The 15,618-nt window shown below is 34.2% G+C and overlaps 1 pseudogene; it reads right to left on the reverse strand.

Moving 5' to 3' along the window:
- Positions 1 to 14,456: 14,456 nt before the first annotated feature.
- Positions 14,457 to 15,397, reverse strand: LOC122472255 (annotated as a pseudogene).
- Between the last annotated feature and the right edge of the window lie 221 nt (positions 15,398 to 15,618).

Genomic DNA, 15,618 nt, shown 5'->3' on the forward strand with positions numbered 1-15,618 from the left:
AAATACTGACTGTGACCCCTTCACCCCAACAGACTGTTTTCACTATCCTGCCACTGTCGGGGCTTTCATTTTCTGATCAAGAAAATAAGGAGCATATAGAAATCTTATATAAGCAGAATGGTGATGACTGTGGGTTCAGGATTGAAAACGACAAGGCTGTCTCCATCCCCTTCCCTATGACAAAGCAGAATTGTTTTGGCTAGCAATCTACTCTTAGAGGCAGACACTGTTTTATAGCAAAATATTTGCATATTATCTACTTCATTGTCTTCGGATTATAGAAACCACTGGTTTCTGAAGATCTTTTCTATCCCATTTTCTACATTAAAAAAAAAAAAAAAGCAAGATTTCACCAATGATTCGAACAAGTCAAAGATGCCTGGCCACACACCAAATAGATCCTAAACTACTTAAAATAGTAGTTCAAAATGCCTGTGTTTTCACTTAGTGTTTAAGAAAGAACCCTGATCTTGAAATTCAAGTCTTAGTTATGTGCTCTTCAGAAATCATGTAATCTCTCACTGATCCCCTTCCCTCATCTGTCAAACAAAGGAATTAATAACCTTCCATTTCACTGAGATTCTGCAAAATGAGAGAAGTAATTCTACCCTGCAATCAAACTGAGTTTTGTGAAGGTCTGATGATACTCTGCATGTGAGCATGCTTTGGAAACAGTAAAGTATATATACATTTACTCATACAACAAACATACATCCCACATGAACTGTCCAGCAAGCACTATGCTGGGTGCTGGCCATGCAGAGATTAAAGAGAGTTGGCCCTCTCCCTGGACAGTGCTCAGTCCAAGTTGGGAGACAAAAAATGAGCAAGCTGTGAGAATTCCATGAAGTAAGTGCTCCAAGCAGCATAGAAAGGACAGGACGAAGCAACAACTATGGTTATCATTATTCACATCCCTTAAATCAAACAACAGAGAAAAGTTTAATTGTGCACAATAAACAGTAGAGTATGTTCTGTGGATTTGCACAAATATCCAACCTCATTCAATAATTGAAGATGAAAAGAACATACGAATCTCTTGGTCACTAATGTAGCTCTTTTAACAACATAGTTTATTATGAATATGCGTTTGAGTGGCTTGATTCATAAGTCTAAAAGCCATAATTGTACCAATTTCCACACAAATCCCAGATTGTAAGGTCTATAAAATTAGGTTTTTTGTCTTTTTGTTTTCTGATATATCCCCAGCACCAAACATTTTATAACGTGTTTCTATACTTATAACTTGAGCTCCCTAATTGAAAATTTGCTCTATCATTCTCTATGTTGACCCTGTGGGCTTTTGTAAGGATTAAAAGAAAAAGTAAGAGAAAGCACAAATCACCATATATTCATTAGTTATTATCTCTATTAGGGACAAGTTCAGTGTCTTAGCTTATGTGTATGTAGGTGTAGAAAATTAACGGCAAACACTGCATTATCTGTTAAGATTTATTTTTTATAGAGTATGAATAACTATCTCCAATAGTATTTGTGAGTGTCTGCTTAAGACATGCAGACACATAAGAAAAGTTCCTTATCCTCTTCTTTTGCTTCAGTAGATGTGATCATACTTAGGTCTCATGAATAATTGCCTGGATCACTACTATACTAACCATAGCATTTCATCAAGGTCAATATATTTGATCTATTCATATGTTTTTTGCTTTGTTGATTGTGTATTAATCAGGGAATTGTAAAACACCTGTAATTACACTTGTACCTTAGCTATTGGGTTACACAATCACTACAGTCTTTCATTAAATCATGTATAGTATATGTGTGGTAACTATGTTTTCAGTGGAATTCATTAATTCAATAAATGATTATGGAGCACTTACTATATGCTAGGCTTAGTGCCAGGTTGGTTTCTCTCCTCTTTTTAGTCCAAAAAAGTAGGTATTGTTATCCCATTTTATAGATAAGTAAACTGAGGGCAGAGAGGTTAAGCACATTGCTTAAGAATAGTAGCACCGAGGTTCAAGAGCCCCTGTGCTTTCTGCTAAGAAATGTTACACCTCATTTTGTATTACTGAAAATTTAGGGAATTCAGCCTTTTATATTGTATTTGTAATTATGTAATATGTATAATATATATGTAATATGTATAATATATATGTAATTTATATATATGTAACATATATATGTAATGTATGTATAAAATATCTCTTCTCTCTTTTTGTTATGCTTGAGTTATCCTCAAAGAGAGGAATGCATGGAAGAAATTTAGGTCAAAGGAGAAAAGAAGTGTGATCCTGAATCCATTCTATATCCATATAGATTAATATTAAAATGACTACCTACTTTGAAATATAAAATCTGTTTTTTCTAAAAAAGTATTTCAAACCTATGTTAAGGTCTGTTTCACTTAATTGAATCTTTTTGAATTATATGACAAAACCAGGTGAGTGTTTGCATGAAGAATTAGTATACCAAGAAAATGAGTTTAGTTAGATTATAAATGGAGTATAATAAACACAGTTTCATATGAGGAAAATAGCACCTTGAAACTGGAGTTCTTTCAACCTTAGGTGTTAGAAATTATTTTTGACTTATTCAAGATATCACATTATCTTCCTTGATTCTCACAGCTTTGTCAAAATAACACTAGATTAAGATGAAGTGCCAAACTATACTTTGGAATGTAAATGTTTGTGTTTTTTTAGTCATCATAAATATAGAATCTTACTAAATTTATTTAATCCTTGGATCTGTTTTGATTATTACTTTGTTCATTTAACAAATGCTTAATGCACTTGCTATATACTAGGCACTGTTCTAGGCACTGGGATATTGCAGTAAACAATTATTCTCACTTGGTTTATATTCTGCAGGAGAGAGAAAGACAATAAACAGAGTAATAAACAAACACAAAAGAGATCAATCAGTGACTAAGTGCTGTGCAAAGAATGAATGATTTGATGACGGAACTGGGTCTAAAATAACATTAGGTTTACAAAAGACAGTGATAGGGAGAAGGGCATTCCCAGAAGCAGGAGAGCAAAACCAGGGATGGGAGAACAGACATGGTGTATATTTGGGGGGAAAAAAGCTATTTAATCTGGAGTAAAAGAAAAACCTAAAGAGGGCCTTTGACAGTCAGGTTGTGAAAGATAATCTAATTAACAGAAATGTAATGAACCTTTTTATGAACTACTTTGTGTCCGTCATACAATGAAGTGTACCAATACAATGCAGGTAAGAAAAAACATTGTATTGTAGCATCTACATTAAAAATCACTCGCATCAGAATGAAATGAAGAGTTACTAATTCAGAGTTGGATGTTAGAAAATTAAAGATGAAATAAAAATACAAAAAGTCAATTCTAATTATTTTTTATTTCTTTCCAAAAAAACGAAAAAAGACTTTGAGAGACAGAAACCTGAAATATGAATAATTTTTCCTCAGTGGTACGGTCTTATTTGCATTTTTTTACATTACCAGTTATCCTGCAAATCATAAGTATAATAATTAACTTGTACTCTGATTCTGCCACAGGCAATGGCACATATAATAAGTCCAAAGCCTTCCTGGTACTAGGGTATTTTATTTATGCCTATTTAACTCATTGAATATAACGATGTTTTTGTTTCATTTTGAAATGAACGTTTTTCTGTTTTCACAATTGCAAATTGTGACTGATCTTTTTATAATGAAATTTAAATTCAAAGCTCACAAGTTTCTTCTTTTTTTCTTTATGCATCCCAACCTCTCATATACACCACTGAGAAAGCCTAAGAGATTTAAGAGAAGCAAGATAAAATAATTTTTACAAGGGATACTGGACTTATCTCGTTCTCACATCTACTTAGGAGATATTTCCAAATGTTTAAAACTCACAACCTTTGGGAAAGGTTCAATAAAAGCAGTTATTACTGTTACATTTTTTAACATTTAATGTATTCAATTTTGAGTGGAGAATTACGTGTTTTACAAAAACTGCTTACTATGTCCTTGCTATGCTCCAGGCACTGTTTTATGGCTGGAGAGATTCAATGGTAAAATAGGATACGTCCCTTTTCTTATGCACCTTAGTTTTTATGAAGGGAAACAGATAAACTACGAAGAAACAGTCATTATACCAAGTAATCTTAGGTAGTGGTAACAACCACAAACAGTGATCTGCTGAAACTTGTTCACACTGTTCACAAGACCCAATTATGTGCATAATAGTCCAACATTGCTTTCAGTGACATCACGTACAAATGGCCACGGTGGGAGCATTTACACCCTGTGCATTGGCAAATGCTCTATGCAAAGTTTTTTGTTTTGTTTTTCTTCTCCCCCCACCCACCCCGGAAAGTTAAACATTTACCAGCACACCACAAAGTCCACACAAAAAAAATAAATAAATAAAAAAGGAAGTTGTGATGAAATATGCCTCAGGGGGTAAGTCTACTTTAGAATGGTCAGAAAATAGGTCACATTGTACTTGATAGAAAATTTGTTTAAATGACAAATCTACCCCGTAGTTGATGGAGTGCTGACTAGCATGAAATGTTATACTTTTGAACAGGAAGCTACTCTTTGCAGTTTTGAATCAAAGGATTGCTAACCAAGTGGGTCAGGATCTTTGGTGAGAAACTAAAGAAAAAAGAGGAATATGATCATTGTAATTGGGCATCTGTATTGTTGGAGAATCTGACTATGGTGAAAAGAGAACACTCTTACCTTGATCCTTGAAGAGGGCACTGTGGCCAAGGCATGTTTGTTTGTTTGTTTAGGTTCTCAGCTTCAATTAAAATATGGTTTACATGGGTTTTTATTGAAAAACACCTCAATCCTGACTTAAAAAAAATCCGCTCAACTTATTTATTTTTCTCTAATTCTGGTGCTATGGAATTAATTAAGGATATTAGGGAGAAACAGATGAAAAGGGCATCCTTGAATTCTTCCCAGATTGTGGTACAGTACAGTAATTGAGGCTAGTAACAGAATTTATTGTAGGTGTGCTGAGGGACATATATGTCAGTAATTAGCAAGCTTAACAGCAAAATACAAAATTAGCATGGACAGCACATTCAGAACAGAGCTTAAAACTCTCATTTTTATCCTCCAGTGCTCTAATTTAAAGCAAAAATTGCTACAATTTTAATTGGTTTGCATTTAAATTTCTGACCCCAACCCAAAGCGTTAAGTTTTTGGTTTTGTTTTTTGTCTTTGTTTGTTTTGTTTTGTTTTTGTTTTTAGTTTGTTTGTTTTTGTAATTTAGCAGTTGGATTAAATTATGCTCTTTTATTTTTTATTTTTATTTATTTTTAATATTTATTTATTTATTTTTGAGAGACAGAGAGGGACAGAGCACAAGTCAGGGAGGGGCAGAGAGAGGGAGACACAGAATCTGAAGCAGGCTCCAGGCTCTGAGCTGTCAGCACAGAGTCCGACACGGGGCTCGAACTCACAAACCACAAGATCATGACCTGAACTGAAGTCGGACCCTTATCTGACTGAACCACCCAGGCGCCCCAAATTATGCTCTTTTAAACTAAGTTCCTCTCTTTTAGTTTCTCTGCCTTCCCTGCCTTTCTGGTACTGGATGAACTCTTACCCATTTGTCTATGTCAGTGGCCCTTTCTGACACTTATAATCTCACTTTGCCTTTTCCAGAGTCTGTAGTTACAAGGTAGATCTGCCTCCTGAAATAGTGTCTCTGAGAAATTTCCTTTTTTAAAGATTTCTTAATTTTACTTCTTACTCAAAGCATGTACTCACATAATAAATCCAATTATGACTTGTATTTTGGCTTCTTGAGGATTTAACTAGAATAAGAAAAAAGTGAGGCAAATAGAAATGGTTTTAATTCCAAATATCTTCACATTCCTGTCACCTGGAATTTTGCCTTGATCGGTAGTGGCAAATCAAGCCAAACAAATATTTTTGGCAGATAAATGGGGAGAGTAAACAAATCTCTACCGTTCGTGCAGGACAAGTAAATAAACTATTAAATATTTTATATGGTTTCTGTATTCTCTTTTTAACAAGTGTTTTTGTTTTGAAATTTTAAGTGTAAGACCATGCACATGGAAAACAATTCTCAAAAGGTACTGCAAAAGCTCTCTCACTCATTGCAAGCAATAAATGTTAACAGGAATTTTTTTTTGGTGTATTCTTCCAAAAATTATACATATAATGTCACATTATATTATTGCATTATTATATTATACGTATCTTATTAAATATTATATATGATACATATATTAAATATTATATACAATATTTTAATTTCTATAGAAACACACATGTGTATGTACATATCTTTTTTAAAACTCAAATAGCTTTGGGGCACCTGGTGGCTCAGTGGATTAAGCATCTGACTCTTGATTTTGGCTTAGGCCATCATCTCACGGTTGGGATCAAGCCCTGTGTGGGCTCTATGCTTACAGTACAGAACCTGCTTAGGATTCTCTTTCTCCCTCTCTCTCTGCCCCTTCCCCATTCATGCACACGTGTTCTCTCTCTCAAAATAAATAAAGCTCAAATAGCTTTATATTGTACACCATATTTACACCTTGATTATTTTATATACTGATATTTTCATAGCAATCCATATAGATATATATAACATTTCTTAAGTACTTCACAAAATTCCATTGAAATAGGCTCTTACAGGTATTCTTCCAGGTTTTTCTAGGTTTTTTTTCTATGTCAAACAGTGCTACAATTGGCAATCTTTGTTATTTATATCATCATTATGAACGTAGATTCCACTCAGTGAAAGCTTTGTACTTCTGTATAATCCAGTGCTAAATGTGGCCATTCTCAATGATATGCTTCCAGATTGTAATACCTGTGACTATTTTATTCCTGCTCCATTAACATTCTATCATACATCAGCTGATACCTCTTAGCCACAGAAATGTTATATTTAATTGAATTTTTGAAACCTAAGATGACAAAGTGATTTAAAAAAATTAGTTGCCATAGACTGATGTCCATTATTCTGTCTAAAATATGTGGTATGATGCACCATCCAGCAATTCAGAAAGTCAATGATGATTACCATAATTTTCACCTAAGAAGCTAACAGTATATATGTCTAAAGCAAGTGAAAATTAAAAACTTAAAAATTCACTTTTAGATGTTTTTTTAATTGATTTTTCTATTTCCACCAAATGAAATGAGATAGGAACACCATGAAAACAAAAGGAGATGTTTAAGTACCTTATTTTTCAAATAAAAAGAACACATTGATTACTAATTGGAGAAAAACATAAGTAATATTTAAGATGAAAAATATCCTTTCATTAAATGTTGTCACTAGTTAGTATTCGAAAGAATATTTAAAAATTTAGTGCAAGCAGTGCTCTCTACTGGTCTTATATTTATTGCAACTACAATCAGTGTCAAATGGGTATTTATACAGAGTTACAAAAATCATCTCTATCCTAAAAGACTACTAGTATTTTTTATTTTAATCTCTATTTGGTTTCCACTTTAACCGTGTGTGTGTGTGTGTTGCATGTATATGTATGTGTGTACATAAATATTCACTCTTGAATTTCTATACTAAAGTTAGTTTTGAACTTTGCAAATGAATTGCTGTCATACATTATTACAAACAATTATATATTAAAGAGATAATACAGAAAAATGAATGGGGAGCTTTAATGTAAGGCATACTTTTGTATACAGTTGTTTTAATAAGCAGTGGCACTTGTTTTCCCTGATCCCTGGAAAATACAAGGGAAGGCCTCCCAAGGGAATGGGTGCCCGAGTATATGGGCAATTCAGAGTAAACACAGACCACCACCATGGACTCTTTCCTCTTTTCTCTCTCTACCACTCCTTCCTATACCACTCTGCAAATACTAAAACAATCAACATATTGGTGCTTCTTTTAAAGCTTAGGAGAAAATTTTATTACAAGTACTTATGCAAGCCATTTGTTTCAGAAGGGTGTGTGTGTGTGAGAGAGAGAAAGAGAGAGAGAGAGAGAGAGAGAGGAAAATACATTCACTCATTCTGTGCTTTCATGTCAAGTGATTACCATGTGCTAAGCCTTGATGATAAAGCAGTTTTTAAGACAACAAGTACCCTACTGGAATTAATTGGTATTTATTGAATTATTTCTCAATTTAAAAAGTTATAAATGTTATTAAGGAAAGTACATGGTGCAATGAGAGTCTATAACCTAAACCAATCTGGGGATTCAGAAAAAACTTCTCCAAAGATGAAATATTTATGGTGTGTTAAGGGAAATCCTTGAGCATATTTAAATACTTTTAAGGGAGAAGTAGCTACCAGGGATGGAAGGTTGAAGATACAGGAGAAACAATAATAGGTAGCATATGGTTATCAAGAGGGCAGGAGAAGGTAAGAGGGATCCAGAGAATAGGTGGCAAGATAGGTCTTGATAAGAGGAGAGAATAGAAGCTGTTGCAGGCAGGTTTGTAGAGTTTGTGAAGTGATTGGCAAAGCTCCCACTGCAAGGCTTCTATGATTTCAATGATGTAGGAAACAAGCCCATCTGTTGACATAAAAGTGGGTCTGGGAAGAGTAGAGACTATCTGAAGCAACTATTTTATAGAGTTGATAAAAGTGGATATAGGTCTAGGTTCAATCAGTCTTAGAGGGATTTTTCTCCTGCGTTCACTAATAATGACTGGGTCTGTAAGGTCTTCTGATCTTGAATCCCTTAAATGCCAAACTGTGGACTCTGAATGGCTTTGTGAATTACTCTCTTTAATGTTCTTCAAAGTAGATCATAACATTCTATAGTTTATGGTTTAGCCATTGTTTAGTGTCCTTATTTCCTTCCTATAGCACTGAACTAATCTTGTGAAAGTCGTCTTTCCATCATGACTATCTGACTGAATAAACATGGCTGGAGGGAACACTCAACTCTGGCGCACTTTCTGGCCAGGAGTTTCCAATAGGGAGGGCCATCATTTGTCTGAAGCAATACATACTAATCCTATATTTTTTTATTATTAACATTTTGTAAATTATACTAGGCCTACTAAAATATTTGTTTGAAGCTGATTTCTTTTTCCTTAAGATTAAGTGCTTTTACTTAGTAAATACATGTGCTGGTACTCTATTTGGTCTACCCAGAGAGAAAACAATCTAATTATTTTTTTAAAAAGACAACATTGATATTGACATATATATAATTGAACAAGTTGCATCCACTGTGTTTCTCTAGAGTCAAAATAAAATATAATGATATTTTTGAGCCATAAAAGATGGTAAAGAACATCAAATCTAACCAACAGTGGTAAATGAGATCCAGAGAGATTAAATTTGAGATTACAACTATCTGCACAACAGGGTAGTGTGTGGTAAATGCAACATACAAGACATATGAACAAAGCATTATGTGGAACATGGAAGGCTTTATAGAAGAGATGGCATTTATGCTGGGTATCTAAAAATAGGAGGATTTTTTAGATGGAGGTAAAATCAGAAGACATTTTACTTAAACTGACAGAGCATGTAAATGGAGTCAGGAAACAATGGTATGTGTGTTATTGTTGAAACGGTTCACTTTACTAGAACATGGAAGACATGAAGTAAACAAATGTTAAGACGAGAAAGAAACTGGCAGGGAAGGGGAATGGCAGGGACTGCAGAAGGCTTTGGGAGTCACTCTCAGGACTTAGAATTTATTCAGAAGGCCCTTAGAGCTTTTGAGTGAGAAAGTCATATGTGGCTCTTCTTGAAATAGTATATTAAGATTTATTACAGAAAAATGATTACAAGTTCTAAATTGGATAAAACAGTCAAAATTATCCTTATCAAGGAGGGATGTTCTAGCCACGTCACATTTGAAGACAACAAATCCATTCTGAGGTTATAGATACAGACCTTTACACCAAACTATAGCTCGATTCATTGGTTTGATGGCACTGACTACCATTTTCTTTATTGGGAGATGAGAAATTTTAATGTGGATAGGATATAAACAAAATATGGTATTACACCGAGGATAAGATGCTCATTAAGAAAGGCTTTAGGAAATTATCGAGGAAACCTCTTCATTCCCAGATGAGTTTTGAAATCATGATATGTTCCTTCAGTCGGAATGTTTTGAAGAAAATGAACTAGGCAAGGAGAGAGAATAGCTATAGAGATTTAAATGACGGCGCATACACGGAGTTACTTATGTCGTTCTTGTTACAATTACTATTAACACCAATTTTTAGATTAGAGACAAAACCCGGGAAAAAATGGAACATGTCACTGAGCCTGTAGAGATTATATTATCAGGTAGGAGAAATCTTCCTCTCCTTACCCCAAGTCTTTATTTGGACAACATTCCTACCAGAGATTTTCAGCATCATAATGTGTTAATGCACAGTGATTGCCACTTGTCTTCAGACAAGTGGTTATATAAGACAAAGATTCATGTGTGTAAGACATATCTTAAGCAAAGACATGAGATTTATCTTTCATTTTCATATGGGATATATATAAACGTTATAGCTCTTAAGATACAAAATATCTGCATTTGACGTCAGTGGAACCTTCATGTTAGTAGATGAGATAAAATATTTAAAGAATAGGAGAGATGGTAAATGAGCAAGGTAGCAGTTTTGTATTATGTGCAGCTCATAATTGTAGCTCTGTAAAGAGCTCCCATTGAGTCAATGGGAAGTGTAGGTGGAGGTTAGTGCCAGGTTAATTGTTGCATTCAACATCATTCAGGAGAAAAAGTGGAGATAAAATTACAGCATTTATATTTCTGCCCTTCAATTTTCCTTCATCTCTATACTTGTTAGATTTTCTTCACTTGTTATTATTTACATCCCATGTCTGATTTTTTTTCCTCCCCTAACTCCTTGGGTTATTGAAGAAATATATTCCATAAAGTTGACTTTCAAGACAGTTTCAAAATAAAGAAAATGCCATTCATCTATTCATTTTCAATATAGAGTTGGAAATACAGTTTCATGGAAAATATTATCAAGTAACCTTTTGAAAAATAGATTTTATGAAGAAAGAGGTATTTTACTAGATGTCTCCATGGCATTCTAAAGATTGTGGTATATCACCAATGCTAAGCCTGCAGGTAATTTTAATTATTATCTGACAGGTCATTTTTCTCTTTTAGTAGTTTTCTAGTCCTCTGGGATCCACCTACTCAATGACTATAGAAATTTCTTCCCTGTTTAGAAAGAACTTTTGACTTCAAAAACACAGTTTCAATAATTTGGCTTTCATATTATCTGAGTCCTCATCTTTACAATGTGATTTAGATGTTGATTATACTATAATAATGTACTAGGATACTACTACCTAATTATCAATTTCATGTTGACATTGTCTTTAAATTTGAGACTTCAGATTACTATCAACATTGTTTACTTTGCTAATTCAGAAAGTTAATATTTATGTAAATTAAAAAATAGCTACATTTTTCTTTCCATCTACTAATGTATTCTTTTCTTCACGCTGTCATTCTTCAAATTTCCACTTCTATGTTTGCTTTTATTTTTTATCCTTTTTATTGATATTAATATTACCTTTCCAAATGTATATATTTTAAGACATTCCATTGTTCAGTTTGGAAACACACAAATCTTGATGAAGTTAAGGTGGCAAAGAGAAGTATAAAACAACCTTTTGTGAACTGTAAATTTTCATGCTTATTAAATGCAAAAATTACTAAAAAAGGAATAAACAAAACTTACTTTTCTTTTGTCTCTTCACCTTTAAAAGAGAGCTCTGGAAAAGAACATTCCATTGGGTTCCAAATTTTATTAGGTGGTTTAGTGAAACAGTCAAATTAAATTTATAGGACTTTGTCATCACTTACATGTTTAAAATTGTATGGGGGTCCCTGGGTGGCTCAGTCAGTTGAGTGTCTGACTTTGGCTCAGGTCATGATCTCATGGTTCATGGATTCGAGTCCCGTGTCGGATTCTGTGCTGACAGTTCAGAGCCTGGAGCCTGCTTCAGATTCTATGTCTCCCTCTCTCTGCCCCGCCTCACTCATGCTCTGTCTCTGTCAAAAATGAATAAACATTAAAAATTTAAAAAAAACTTGTCATTACCTTGCCCACCTCACAATTTAAGTTCTCTGTCAGAAAATGCCTATTTTGATAAAAAAAACAATCACTTAAAATTGTTTTTTAAGTTTTACAAAACTGTGTATATTCTACAGTAAAACTTATATATTTGTTCATAAGCTTGTCAGTGATTTTGACTGTTGTTTTATCTATATGGAAAACGTGAATCATACATTCATTTTCCTGGATATACAAACTACAACTTCATCATAAAATTTTAAAATATTAAGATGTCTTTCTAAAACTTGACAATATCCTTGTCTCCACTAACGGAGATCTTCTCCAATGGGCATCACTTTATTGCAATGAGGGAATATAAATGTGTTTCCTTCAGAGTCAGATGTAGGTTGAACTTCTTCATCCTATTGGCCTGGATTCTTCTCACAAGATTCATTTAATAATATTCTGGTAATATTCATGACTTAGAAATTTTCTTTTGGACAGAATAGCTTTTGGGCATCAAACTTTGTAATTCTATTTGTAATGTTGGAACATTTAGAAATTAAAATCCAGGAATTCTTACTAAGGAAATTTTAAATGTGGAAACATAAAAATAGAATACAGATAACTGCATAGAATAGAATACAGATATCCTAGCTTGATAACAGGTGGACGTTTTTAAGAGCTAAACACATTATTTCTATTATTTAGCAATAAAAGAAAGTGTTATGATGACAAGCAAATACATGTACCAAATTCAAAAGAGGTTATTTTAATCCTCTTATTTTGCCGCAATTTTATCCATTAGAATTCTAAAATATAAGTATCAAGACATAATTCTATGCATCTTAAATTTTTCTATGGTTTTAGGCAAAAGGCCTAGTTCCACTGATTAATATTTGGCATGTTTATTATTTATTTATTATTAATTAATTCATTTATTTATTTATTTTTGAGAGAGAGAAAGTGTGCAGGTGAAGGGTAGAGAGAGAAAGAGAGAGAAAATACCAAGCAGGCTCTGCACCATCAGTGCAGAGCCAGTTTTGGGGCTGGAACACACAAACCATGAGATCATAAATCAAGAGTCAGATGCTTAACTGACTGAGCCACCCAGGCACCCAGGCATGTTCCTAGGAGGGAGGGCACTACTGAAAAAGGTAGCTGGTTCTTAGTCATTTGAAGGGCATAAGCTGAGCACGTTTGAGTTTTATTTTATTTTGTTTTGTTTGGTCCACATACCCAGCGCATAGTAACGAATGAATTATGAATAGATGGAAAGAAAGGAGAGAAAGAGTAAAGGGACAAATGAGTGAATAAATTAATGAAGAGTGATTAAGGCTTGCTTGAAAAGGCGATATTGACAAAAATACATTTTTTTTTTAGAAATATTTAGTGAATTTACTCAAATGAAGAAAGCTTAAATGATACAGAACTGAAAATATTAGAACTCTACATACAATAAAAAGTGATTATAAATTAACCAACTCCATGGACATTTCTAGTTGAGCATTCATACAAATATATATTCATCTTTTCCTTTTATATAGGAATAGCACATACATACATGACACGATTCTGGCAAAAAAAAATCAGAGATACTAAAAATATTCTCGTTTTAAAAATGGTATGGAATAAGTTTTAACAACATTCTACCTGATTGCAAACCCCTGATTTAATTCCATAATTTTATCATGCCAGAAGCATGGTTGGTATTAATTTTTTAAACAGATATTCATATCACACACATTGGCTTATTAGTAATTAAGGCATTTTGTATACACAGTATCTCAGTGTGGACAACAAATTTTTAGTATTGATTATTTCCTATGACAGTTTAAACTTGCAAAATCTTTTCAAAATAAGAAAATGGCTGCACACATTTAAGTGTTTTCTTATAAAACACAATCTTCAAAAAAGTCACAATGATTGGTCATTGTGATTCCTAGTAATAAGTCCTGTCTTCTTTCTGACATAGTATCAATGATATTCTTTTTTTTATTAAGAACATTTTTTAAATGTTTATTTATGTTTGAGAGAGACAGAGGCAGAGCACGAGCAGGGGGAGGGCCAGAGAGACACAGAATTTGAAATAGACTCCAGGCTCTGAGCTGTCAGCACAGAGCCTGACACGGGGATCAGACTCACAAATTGAGATCATGACCTGAACTGAAGTCGGACGCTTAACCGACTGAGCCACCTTGGCACCCCTAGCATGAATTATATTCTTATGCAGGATTGCATTAAGACCCAGTAGCTCTTGAACAATGTTACCAAATAACCATATTAGTCCCAAATGCAGCAAAGGCCACAGTCTTCACTGTGCACTTTCACCTCATTGAAGTTGAAGCTGCTCCTTTTGTATATTTTTCCACTTCAGTGTGACGTAGTTTGTTAGGGTTTCATTAGTGGTTTCATATGTGGCTTTTTAAGGAAAAAAAAAGGTTTCGATTTCTTCCGCAATTCACAGTTCTCAGATGAGACTTTTTTTTTTTTTTAAATCTTAGTCTGGGGACATTTTAAATAATCAAATGCTCTTTATAGTAGACTGTGTCTCAATGCAACTGCAATAAATAAGCATCTACATCCTTGGCTATGTTACCAGTATATCCTGGAAGCAAAGTAAGGTGATTTTCCTGTTCCCATAATCCACTTAATTGTTGCTTTAAAATCTGAATATGTCCATCATTTATAGTTTCTGTTTTGGATGATAGTTCTGACCACCACCTTTTTATTTCTGCCTGAGGCCAATGTAAAGCAACTATTCTATATTCTTCAAATTTGCTTTTAAGTAGGGACTTGACCAGAGGTAACAAATCTACACAGCAGCCAAGTGAGATGTATAGTTTTTCCTTCTGTAAACTATTGGTGAGCACAAGAAGGCAATCCATGACAACTCCAAGGTCTTCTATCCTCACCAAATAAGCTACAAGCTCACTTATACTTCTCTTTTTGCAGAACGTTAAAGCTATTCCTGCTGAACAAAACCTGTGCCATTGTTTCATGGTCCTGAGAAACCTCAGAGAAAAACCCACTATATTTTAATGATGGGCTTTCTGTCTGTGAAGAACCGGAATCACTGGAGTTAAGCAAGTATGTTCGACTATCATGGCGTAATTTTTCAGGTGGGTGGCCTGCACAAGCCAGTTCATTTTATTTACCATGTCACAGCCCGCACTTCTAAGGGACTGTTTTTTTCTGTAACAAAGATTTGGAAAAGGATGATGCATTTTCTGCGATAGATCACCTCACGTAGTTTATCTGGGCTTTTCACAGCTTGTCCAACTGTTCTATTTATGTAAGCAGCCAACTGCTTTGGAGATTTCTTAACCTTCTTCATGTTCTTATTAGTAAAATCAGAGACCCTTTTTCTAGGAAGACCGGTGGAATAGGCCTCCATAGTATCACAATAAGTTCTTTTTTTAACACTCTGGGCTTCAGATGCCATCATGTCTTAAATACCGGCGTCTCTTGGTACCACAGCACCTCAGCCCCGCCCCGGGGCTGACAAGCTGCGCCCGGCAGCCTAGAACGTCCCTCCGCTGCTGGGCCAAGCCCCACTCTGAGCCATTCAAACACGGCCGTGCCAATAAAAATACATTTCTAAGTACTTATTTTACATTTTGCATTTCATATACTAACTGTAATACCGCAGGCACACTAATGGTA

Source organism: Prionailurus bengalensis, chromosome B4, assembly GCF_016509475.1.
Source record: "Prionailurus bengalensis isolate Pbe53 chromosome B4, Fcat_Pben_1.1_paternal_pri, whole genome shotgun sequence".
NCBI lineage: Eukaryota > Metazoa > Chordata > Mammalia > Carnivora > Felidae > Prionailurus > Prionailurus bengalensis.